Here is a 12844-nt window from a genome sequence, read left to right as displayed (position 1 = left end):
TGAGGAAGGGGTTGCACCCACAAAACACGTCCATTGATCTCCTGTGATGGCAGATAGCACATGTTGACACATTGTGTGCATCTTCAAAATTTGGCTTTTTGCGAATATGTCAAAAAATGTTAGAAATTTGTAGATAACAAAAACCACAAAAAAGGGAAGGGATTTGGAGGGGTTTTAAACTCTCTCTAAAACATCAATGATGTTCTTCATTTTTTTTTAACATCATTGATGTTTTTCTGGATGTTTTCCAAGTCCCTATTACACCCCATGATCTCCCCGATCAGGATCTGTGCACTTTCAGAGGTGAAATGATCTGGATCCACAACATCACGATCACCTAAAAAAAAAGAAACAAAAACACACCATGTATTATAAATATGCCGGCATCCATCTCTTACCTGAGCCTGTGGTCGCAGACACTCACCTGATGTGGTGACTATTTCCACCACGTCTTCCTCCTCCTCCTCCTCATGTTGGCTTTGTGGGATCTTCACTTCTTCATGAGGTGGGAGGTCTGTGGTCTCCTCGTATGAGGGGTGTCCTCCGAGTCTTTTATCCCCTTTGTAAAAAAAAAGGTATACTTAGCACAAAGATATTTGATGGCAGAAATAGGAATATGAAACATTGCTTGGAAGTGAAGTACAATTGTCTCTTTTGGCAGAGTTCCAAGATGCAGACTTTTTTTTTCCTTGGTCAAGCTTGAAGGTGTTCTGGTGTCCCCCACTAGTGCTCCAGTGTCCAGATGTGAAAACTGCTGCTGAGTGTCCTCTCCTTACACAGAATCTAGTTTGCAATTCATTCTAGTTACACAACCAAATTATTTTAAGAGAAGTAGGCCATAAAAAATCTATCCAAATGCATATGGCCAAAACAATGGTGTTTTCTAGGCCGAATGAATAATGTTTCATACGAACGAATAATGTGCCCATGAAAGTTGCCATTTTAAACTGTACAACAGTTAAGAAAAGCACATGGAGCAGCACGAACGTAATAAAAATAAAGTATAGGAACACAGAACACTGTTGTGGTGCGGTCCACACTCAGGGGGCCCATTGATTGGACCAGGCTGAGTGCACATCCCTTTTAGGCTGATAACTATTCAGCTGTTAGGGGGTGGGATGAGAGAGCTCAGGGCGATACACATCCTTTCAGCTGATCTTTATTATAATCAGCTGACAGCACAACCTGGTGGATATAAACACTGAGCCCATTCACTCTGATCCTGTGATTGGAGGAGGACGTTTCACTGATGCTGTGTCCCTGGGCTGACTAAGAAGGTGATTTATAGCAATTTGGGTTATTTTCCTTTCTTTTTTACTTTTATGTTTATTCAAGATGCTGTATGGCCTTTTTTCCTTATTATTGGAATATACCCACCTACATTATAATCACCTTCTTTTCTCCAAACCAGGTCTTTTTTACTACCTGTATGGTGGCCAGCCTGGACTCTCAGCCTCTCCCCTACATGACAAACTGTAGGTCTCACCTCTGGATCCAGTTCACAGGTATGTTCCCTATTGCTGGTCCCTACATATGTGTACATACCCCTCACACATTTTGGGATCTGATATACTATCGATCCTAGCAGCTATCACTGCACACTTTGACTGTTTAAATTATTGTTATTTATGGGGTTGTGTCCTTGGTTTCAGGTCCTGAGACGTTTGGACCCCAGCCTGCGCAAAACGCCACGCCAAACCCTCAGGCGCAGCGTTCTTTAGCCCAAATTGGGATTTCCTCTGTTACATCAGTCTTCTACAATACCATCCTGTATGGCCAGCCATTAGGCTACCTTTACATGCACACGGCCTGGGAGACCTTTGTGAAGTTGATTTTATGCCTTGGATACTCTTATAGCATTTGTACTTTGGAAGTGAGTATGACTTTCACACATACCTTCACTGAGTGTGGGGGGATTGTCATTTGCTTTGTGTCTGATGTTAATTACTTTCTCTTACTCTGTAATCCAATAGATGGTAACTTTCACTTGGTGAACCCTGATGAAGGATTCTCTGAAACGCGTCGGTTCAGTGAGACTTATTATATCCCGACCTTTGGTCTTTTCTCCATTGTTATGTTATTTGTATTCTTAACGACATGTACTCTGCTTTTGAAGTATCCCATTGGGGCGGCACAGTGGTGCAGTGGGTAGCACTTTCGCCTAGCAGTAAGAAGGGTCGCTGGTTCGAATCCCAACCACGACACTACCTGCCTGGAGTTTGCATGTTCTCCCTGTGCCTGCGTGGGTTTCCTCCGGGTACTCCGGTTTCCTCCCACACTCAAAAGACATGCTGGTAGGTTAATTGGATCCTGTCTAAAATTGTCCCTAGTATGTATGAATGTGAGTTAGGGACCTTAGATTGTAAGCTCCTTGAGGGTAGGGACTGATGTGAATGTACAATGTATATGTAAATTGACGGCGCTATATAAGTACCTGAAATAAATAAATAATAAATAAAATTGTACATATTTTCTCGATTTTTGTAATAAAAAATATTTTTTTACCTATACTGTATTATTTATGGTAGTGCCTGGAAAATCCCACCATAGGGGAATTTTTTGGTCTTTTTTAAGAAAAGCCAAAGAGGCAGAGGTCACCAAGGAGGACAAAATCCCAGATGTGCACCAGGATTGTTTCTGAAAACATATATATAAAAACATCATATATTCAAGCAAGTATGAATTTCCACAGTACAATCTTCAAGGCTAATAATAGAACCAGATAAATGAGAATTGTCCTACCACAACAGGGTAAAAACCCAGGAGAAAAGGGAACCGGTGGGGAGTGTGCAGGCTGGGACAGGGTATACGGTCTGAGTGGAATGCTTAGATAACTTAACATCTCATAAGGGGAGTTCTGCAAATAATAAATCAACAGCGGCAATAATGTGTAAAACAGCCAATCCTCAGTGTAAACAAACTTAAAAGCCACTGAGTTACGTTAAAGCCAAATGGAAAAAACTTACAAGGTAAAAGAAGTTTGTGCACATAGAGTACTGTTGGAGTGCTGCGGCAATCAACCCGTCCACTACACCGCCATCCGGAACAGTGACAGTCACCCATATCCAGCATGGCTTTAAAAGGGCACTGCGGGATAACGTCAGACACTCGACGTGCGGCATCATCGCATCATGTGTCACCGCCCATAGGAAGAGAAAGGGTGCGGATTCCCTAAGAAGGATAGTGAAGCGGCGCCGCTGTAAATGCGGCGTCATTGCGCAAATACTTACAGAAGGCAGGCAGAGAAAAGGCCCCAGAAGCCCCGTCCATATACAAGGAGACCAAGCGTCAGATCCGGTTGCATAGCAACCAGGAAAGACATCATGACAACCGATCGAGGGGGCTAAAGGGTGGGCTCATAGGCAATGATAAGTTAGGAAACAAGGACCCAACACAATAAGAATATATATATATATAGCCCAGTCAATGGGACTGGGAGAGATCATCTAATATGTCCCCAATGATGGCAATGCCAACGGCATCCGGGAGAGGACTCTGAACCCCTGCTGCATGGCGCCCCCCCCAGGAAACCCCCAATGTATTTTCTAATGCTGGCCATACACTATACGAAAAATCGGCTGAAATTCGGTCATTTAGACAGTTCGTTCATTTTTCGGCCAGTTAATGGGCACAAAATCGATAACCGTTGGGACGTTTTTGAGCCAAAAAACCGAAGGACAAGTTTGGAAATTTTCTGCCGAACGAACAATAAATTGAAAGGTTAATGTTTTTCCCGTTCAAACTGTCTGCACTAGGTATATGTAAAAAAACAAACAAAAAATGCATTAATGTCCACTGAACGATTTATCGGTCATTACATGATGGCACTATCGTTTGCGCTCATGGACGAATGTTCATTTTTTGTAAATGGGTACAGCCAATTTTTCGTATAGTGTATGGCCAGCATTAGAGGCATAATGAGTGTTTTGAAAATGTAATTTTTTTACCATAAGTTTTTGAAAAATGTGAAAAGAAAATGAAAGTGTATTTAACAGAAAGTTGTAAATTTATAAGATACTTATAACACACAGCATGGACATACTTAGAATTACACCCCTAAATTAATTCTGCTACTCCTCCTGAGTATGGTGATACCAACTGATTCACAGCCTAGCCAGAGAGAAGCACCCAACATCCAAGAGGCCACAAAGAGATCAGGCACCAATTACTAGGGGAAGTTTATGAAAGCAGCTCTGCTGATCTTAACAGCTGGAGACATCCCCTGGGAGGGAGGTAAAACATAAAAGCAACCACCAAAAAGTCTCTGTAAAGTGCTTAGAACAAGGCTGTATGTGGCATGGGTGTACACACACCGCTATTGAGCACCAGTCTTAAAGCTCGTACACACGATTGGACTTTTTGACAACAAACATGCAAATTAGCCGTTTTGGAGCAACATCCAACCCTGTGTACGCTCCATCGGACCAACTTTTTCTGTTTTCATCGGACTTTTGTTGGCTGTGCGAAAAGGCAAACTTTCCGGCAACAAAAGTCCGATGGAGCAAAGTCCGATCGTGTGTACACAAAAACCATCAGACTTTAGTCCAAAATACAAACACGCATGCTCGGAAGCAAGGACCAGCACGAAGCAGTGGGTCTTGTAAAACTAGCGTTTGTAATGGAGATAGCACATTCTTGACGTGTCAAATTATGAAATTTCTAAATGCAGTGCCATTCTCTTCTTCTTTTTAATGGCTTAATAATAAATCTGCTTTGCTGGTGATACTGACAGAGTACAGACAAACATATTTTACTTTGGATTTGTGTTCTAGTGATATCAATAGAAAAATGTTGTCTTTTTTGTGGCCATTTTGTTTATTGTGCATTCACAACATAAATAAAATTACTAAATTATTAGACATATTCTCTGTCATCACAATTAAAAATTATAAATTAGAAACAAAAAGAGCAAATGATACACAGAAATTAAAAAAATATAGTCTATTAAATCATGCTCAAATCAAAAAATACAACATGCTAAATTAGTAGCCCCTAAACTCCCCAGACCACTGGCCTTGTTGTGGATCCTGGGGCTGATTTTGCCACTGACCACCATGCTGCTGAGGTGGGTGGGCTTGCTGGGGGTGGGCTTGCTGGGGTGGGTAGGTTTGCTGAGGTGGGTAGGTTTGCTGGGGTGGGTAGGCTTGTTGTGGAGGAGGTGGAGGTGTGTGGTCCAAATCACACACATGAGATTTACTGGTTAGCTCTTGTTTCCTGGCCTTGCTGAAAAGCTGGATGATTAGACCCTCACATAGCTCCCTTTGATCTGCGTCAAGCTCACGGAGCTTATTAGCAGTAAAACAGCCAAACCCTTCAGCACTATCGGGTGCTGTGGCGATCACAGAAGTAGCCCTAGTTAAAAACTCAGCTGTGGCCTCATCCAGATGTTGGCTCTTCCTGGCCCTTTTTTTGGGAGGACGCAGGGGAGGGATTCTGCACTCAGTTGTCGTCTGGCTGCTGGGCCCAGGCTCTTCTTGGCTCAAAATTTCCTGTGTGTGTAAAACCAACATCATTTTAATTTTTGGACATCAATCACAAACACTTTTCAGGTCATGACTTTTTAATTTGGAATGTGTCCAAATAGTAAAGACTATTATTCTGACTCCAGCATTTCTCATTCTTGTCCTAATCCTTTTTGGCCACTACTGTCTATTGATATGGAACTCACTTTTTTAAGACAACAAATTACTATGCATTACTACCATCTAATTAAATCATTTATATTTTTTAGGCAAGCTTTTAAACCATGCTATACCTGGGTCAAGCTGAGCTCCTCCTCCTCGTCATCCTGTGTAGGATCAGGCTCAGTATCGGTGGCCTCAGCTGATGCAGAGGGTAGTGTAGAGAGAGATCTGCGACAAAAAATGGAGGCTGTTGAAATACCACAGCTTGGGAACATAGACATCTTCAGCTTCTGCTCCTGATTTTTTGGAATCATCAATCTTCTTTCGTTCCCTGTTATACATACTTCTGAGACCCCCAATTTTGGTCTTTATCAAACTGTAGTTTGCTCTGGGGTACACAGTCTTTGCAAATTCCACCAGTTTATCAATTGCTGCCATCCTCTTGGCTTTATTGCAATCATCTTTATTTTTTACTTGCCACAGACACGTGAGCTCTCTGTATTGTTCGATAAACTGGCTAAGAAATTCATGTGAATTCAAAGCTGACTTCATCATTTTGGTGACAAGTATCAGATGTCTGCAAAACAGAACACAAGACAAACCATAATGGGTGGCGTATAGCTCATAATCTGGTCACAATATAGGCCTTTATTTAAGCAGTAGGGATGGGCTGTATGTTCGGGTCAAACATGAGTTTGACTTGAACATTGGCTGTTCGCCCGTTCGCCAAATAGCAAACCGTTTATGGTTTTTTCGTCAAATTCAAAAGCCGCGGAACACCCTATAAAAGTCTAGGGGAGAATTCAAAAGTGATAATTTTAATGGATAATATGCAAGCTAATTGCCATTAGGGATGAGCCGAACACCTCCCTGTTCGGTTCGCACCAGAACAAACGAACAGGCAAAAAATTTGCTTAAACACGCGAACATCGTTAAAGTCTATGGGACTCGAACATGAATAATCAAAAGTGCTAATTTAAAAGGCTTATATGCATGGTATTGTCATAAAAAGTGTTTGGGGACCCGGGTCCTGCCCCAGGGAACATGTATCAATGCAAAAAAAGTTTAAAAAAACTGCAGTTTTTTCGGGAGCAGGGATTTTAATAATGCTTAAAGTGAAACAATAAAAGTGTAATATTCCTTTAAATTTCGTACCTGGGGGTGTCTATAGTATGCCTGTAAAGGGGAGCATGTTTCACGTGTTTAGAACAGTCTGACAGCAAAATGACATTTCAAAGGAAAAAAAGTAATTTAAAACTACTCGCGGCTATTAATGAATTGCCGGTCCGACAATACACATAAAAGTTCATTGCTAAAAACGTCATGGGATTTCCCCACAGGGGAACCCGAACCAAATTTTAAATAAAAAATGGCGTGGGGCCCCCCCAAAAATCCATACCAGACCCTTATCTGAGCACAAAACCTGGCAGGCCGCAGGAAAATAAGGGGGGAGAGACAGTGCCCCCTGTTCCTGAACCGTACCAGGCCACACGCCCTCAACATTGGGAGGGTGCTTTGGGGTAGCCCCCAAAGCACCTTGTCCCCCTGTTGATGAGGACAAGGGCCTCATCCCCACAACCCTTGGCCGGTGGTTGTGGGGGTCTGCGGGTGGGGGGCTTATCAGAATCTGGAAGCCCCCTTTAACAAGGGGACCCCCAGATCCCAGCACCCCCCCTGTATGAAATGGTAAGGGGTACAAAAGTACCCTTACCATTTCAACAAAAACTGTCAAGAATGTTAAAAATGACAATAGACAGTTTTTGACAATTCCTTTATTTAAAGTCTTCTTTTTTCCATCTTCTTTCTTCTTTCTTCTATGTTCCTCTTTTTTATTCCTCCATCTTCTTCTTGCTCCGAACCTCTGCTTCTTGCTCCGGTGTTCTTGTCTGGCATTTTCCTCCGTGGCGTCTTCTTCCCTTCTTCTTCTTCTTGGGCCGCTCCACATACATGATGGGAGGCTCCTGCTGTGTGACACTTCTCATCTTCTGACGGTTCTTAAATAATGGAGGGTGGGGCCACCCGGTGACCCCGCCCCCCTCTGACGCACGGGGACTTGACAGAGAATTCCCTGTGGCATTCCCCGTGACGTCAGAGGGGGTCACCCATTACGTAACGGGTGACCTCGCCCCCCTCTGACGTCACGGGTCTCTGTTCCCAGTGGAAGCCTGTTGAGGGGAAATGCACATCGGATGGAGCAAGTGGCTGTGATGCCATCATGTTTTATTCATTTTTTCCCTATGCAGTGAGAAGGCTCAACCCTGTGCTGCCTGTGAAACATTTTTATCCAGTTCCCTTTGCCGTGCACTATTTGCGGTGATGTTGCTGTGCAATTTGATTTGACCTTTTGGCTTGCAGTTTCTGAAATGCTGTGTTCTTAGTGCTGTGTGCAATTGCTGTGGAATTACAAGTGACTTTTAATAAATTTTTACATCTACATTATGGAGTTTCCCCCGTTTTGTTTTCATTGAGGGGTCTGGATGTGTGGAGGATTGAGGGAAGATAATTGACCTTCCCTCCCACAGCTGTGGAAGTTTAACAACTGAACCCAAAGAAAGTGTCTTTTGGTTATTCCATTGAAGAAAAACAGGAAAAACTTTCTGGATTACTACCCAGGTGGAGATCACAGATGCCGGCAGGTGAATGCAACAAGCCTTTAAGATCTCTATAATTTGAGATCCTACAGATTCGGTAAACGAGCATTTCTACTTTACCTATAGCGGGCATTTATTTGTTTGTTCCAAAGCAGAAGATTCATGATTGATCTACAATACAAGATATCCTCATATGGACTTTATCTTTTATGACACATCACAAGGGTATTTATTTCTGCTATTTTTTTAAAGAGGAACAAGTAATTTAATTGGTGTGTTGAAAGATTATGAACGCATAGATCTATACAACTGATTTTTTTTCACATAAGCACCAGTTTTAATAGGCACTTGGTAATTTTTTACTTATATTTCACCATTTGAATAGTTATTCGTTTAACCCATTGGTATAAGTAAAAGTAAATGGAGTAAATTAGTTGCTCCTTATTTATGACATATAAACACTTTGCATAAACAAGATATTTCAGCTAGTTTGAAAAATGTATCTATATTTTTAAAACATTTATTCACGAGAATAGTGGTGAATCACGGAAATGTAGTTGTATACATTGTATTCAGATTCATAGTTATTGGTGGCGCGCTTGTATTTTTTTGTTACTTTGTCACAGGGAATGCCACAGGGAAGTCTCAGTCAAGTCCCCGTGCGTCAGAGGGGGGCGGGGTCACCTGGTGGCCCTGCCCTCCGTTATTTAAGAACCGTCATAAGACGAGAAGCGTCACACAGCGGGAGCCTCCCATCATGTATGCGGAGCGGACCGAGAAGAAGAAGAAGGGAAGAAGATGCCACGGAGGAAGATGCCGGATGAGAACACCAGAGCAAGAAGCAGAGGATCGGAGCAAGAACCAGAGGAAGAAGAAACCGAAGGAAGAAAGCAGGAAGAAGACTCGAACAAGATGGAAAGACGAAGACTTGAAATAAAGGAATTGTCAAAAACTATCTCTTGTCATTTTTAACATTTTTGTCACTTTTTTTGTGAAATGGTAGGGGTACTTTTGTACCCCATTACCATTTCACACAGCGGGGGCGGGATCTGGGGGTCCTCTTGTTAAAGGGGGCTTCCAGATTCAGATAAGCCCCCCCGCCCGCAGACCCCCACAACCACTGGCCAAGGGTGTGGGAATGAGGCCCTTGTCCTCATCAACATGGGGACAAGGTGCTTTGGGGGGCTACCTCAAAGCACCCTCCCAATGTTGAGGGCATGTGGCCTGGTACGGTTCAGGAGGGGGGGTCCGCTCTCTCGTCACCCCCTCTTTTCCTGCCACCTGCCAGGTTGCGTGCTTGGATAAGGGTCTGGTATGGTTTTTGGGGGGACCCCACACCATTTTTTTTGTTTTGGTTCGGGGTTCCCCTGTGGGGAAATCCCATGCCATTTTTATCAATGAACTTTTATGTGTATTGTTGGACTGACAATTCATTAATATCCGCAAGTACTTTTGAATGACTTTTTTTCCTTTGAAATGTCATTTTGCTGTCAGACTGTTCTAAACACAGGAAACATGCACCCCTTTACAGGGATACTATAGACACCACCCAGGTATGAAATTTTAGGTAATATTACACTTTTATTGTTTCACTTTAAGCATTATTAAAATCACTGCTCCCTAAAAAAACTGTCTTTTTCCAAAATTCCTTTTGCATGTACATGGCCCCTGGGGCAGGACCCAGGTCTCCAAACACTTTTTATGACAATACCATGCATATAAGCCTTTAAAATGAGCACTTTTGATTTCTCACATCTCACACTTTTAAAGTGTGTTCCGCGGCTTTCAAATTTGCCATGAACACCCCAAATTGTTTGCTGTTTGGCGAACTGGCAAACAGCCGATGTTCGACTCAAACTCGAAGCTCATCCCTAATTGCCATAAAAAGTTTTGGAACCTGGGTCCATGGACTTTAATAATGTTTAAAAGTGAAACAATAAAAGTGAAATATTCCTTTACATTTCGTAACTGGGTGGGGGTGTGGATGTCTATGGTATGCCTGTAAAGTTGTGCATGTTTCCTGTATGTAAAAACAGTTCGAGAGCAAAATTACATTTCCAAAGCAAAAAACTGACAATTAAAAATACTAACGGTAGTGACAGAATTTTTAAACATACCTTATTATCACGGGTACTCTCGTAATGTTCGTCTCGCGCCTTAACAGAACGTAACGTTACATCACACGCTCATTCAATTTATATACACTACCTATGCGTGAAAACTCCGCTCTCCGAACATCATGACGCATTCATTCGTCCCGCATGTTAACTTGACATAGACGGCGCATGCTTGAAACTCTGCTGGCGTCGTCCGCCCCTGACGTTCTTTTTCTATAATATTCCCCGCCCCTTCTCTCTTCGGTGCACAGTGAGGAGCAACATGGCAGAGACACAGATGTGTGATGTGTCATCATCTAGTGGGGAGGAAAGGCCAGAGGCACAAATCTCACGATCCAGGAGGAGGAGATGTAAGGCCACCAACATGTCCTTTGCTGAAATGGTGGAGATGGTGGACATTTTAATTAGGGAGGATTATGATTATTGAGGAAACATGGTCCATACGCCCATCCTAATTTAGTAAAAGCCAAAATCCTGTCTCGTGTCGTGAGTACTCTGGACCGCAAGTTTGGGGTACGGCGAAAGAAGGACCAACTGAGGAAGCGCTGGTCCAACCTAAAAAACAGGGAGCCGGATCAGTATCTGAAAATTAAGAAGGTACTTTGAAAAAGTAAGTACTTGTCGTGTGTCCTATTTTTGATTATTCACTTGCATGCTGCTCCATGTGTTTTTTTTACTGTTGTACTTAATGTTCGTAGGTGGGAAATAACGTTCGTAGGTAGGAAATAACGTTCGCAGGGAAAAAAGGGGTCGTTTGCCAATAAATACAATGTTTTTAGCTGATATAGGCTTATGACTGTTTTGGTCATGATAATTTGTCTAATTGAACGAAGTTTAAGACATTGTTGTCTAGATGTCTTTGAAATTTGAATTAATTGCTAAATAGATTCAGTGGAATGTAAGGAGAGGACACTCAGCAGCTGTTTACACATCTGGACTCAGGAGCACTAGTGTGGGACACCAGAGAAACTTGGCCAAAAAAGGTAAGTATTGCATTTTGGGTAAAAGGGAATTTTAATCATGTCTTCAACTTGGTTCTCTTCTTAAACAGACAATTGTGCACCACTTGAAAGCAATGTTTCATATTCCTATTTGTGGCCACAAATATCTGTGTGCTAAGTATACCTTTTGTTTCTTTCTCATAGGGGATAAAAGACGCAGACAACAGGGTCGCCAGGACCCCCAACCTCGCCGGGACCCCCAACCTCACCGGGACCCTCAACCTCGCCGGGACCCCCAACCCTGCCAGGACCCGCTACCTCAATGCGAACCCAGCCCCAGCGTCACTGAGGATGTGGAGGAAAGAGAGGTGGAGGAAGTGGGAGAGTGTACCTCACCAGGTGAGTGTCTGACACCCCAGCTTCAGGTAATCTATGTATGCCTGCATATTTCTAAATACATGTTTTTTAACACATTTTTAGGTGATGTTCTGGTTGTGGCAGAAGAAGCAGACCGTTTCACGATGGACAGCGCCCAAAGGCTCATTGGGGAGATCATGGGTTGGAATGGTGAAAACGATGCCATGCGGAATCGCCTGGACAGAATGCAGCAGCAAATAAAGAACATGATAGATGTTTTGGGTAGAATATAAACCTTTTTTACGTCACAAAATATTTATCATGTTCTTCATTTCCTGCTGCATGATGATGTCCACATTCAAATTTGTCTAAGTTGAACTTTGTAAGTTCCCCAGTTGTCTGTTATTTTTGGAAACATGGTTATTTTGTAAAAAAAAAAAAAAAAAGTATATATTTTCCTTTAAAACTAAAAAAAAGAAAAAAAAATTATCTATATATTTTCTAAAAAATCAATCAATCAAAAAAAAAAAAAAAATTATATATATATATATATATATATATATATATATATATATATATATATATATATATATATATATATATATATATATATATGCTTTAAAAAAAATCATAATAATTTATATATATATATATATATATATATATATATATATATATATATATATATATATATATATATATATATATATATAGATATAGATAGATATAGATAGATATATATATTATATATATCTATATATAAATATTAATTTAATAAATAAATTTAAAAAAAAAAATTTGTGATATTTGCCTAATTTTTGAAAAGTTGAACTCTACTCTACTCTACTCTAACTCTACTGACAAAATAGTCCATATATTGTTCACGGACAAGACGGTCATTCTGGGAGCCCAAACCAGCACGTGCACTTTGCAGAACTGGCATCACAGCCTCTTTAGCTGGTCGGGAAGAAGGCTCATCTCTTTACCCTCAGGCAATGTAGCTGGAAGCATTCCTCCTTAAAAAATTATGGAGGATGCAGCAGCATAAAACTACATGATTAAGTTTATATTCTGCCAAGTTAATGGCAATTAAAAAGAGCCTAAACCTACTGGAAAGAATGCCAAATGCATTTTCCACGACCCTTCGGGCACGGGAGAGGCGATAGTTGAATATTCTTTGTTCAGGGGTGAGGTTCCTCATTGGAAACGGTTTT

The sequence above is a fragment of the Aquarana catesbeiana genome, linkage group LG13, assembly GCF_042186555.1.
Source record: "Aquarana catesbeiana isolate 2022-GZ linkage group LG13, ASM4218655v1, whole genome shotgun sequence".
NCBI lineage: Eukaryota > Metazoa > Chordata > Amphibia > Anura > Ranidae > Aquarana > Aquarana catesbeiana.
The sequence above is the reverse complement of the archived record's forward strand: the minus strand, read 5'-3'. Positions refer to the sequence as shown.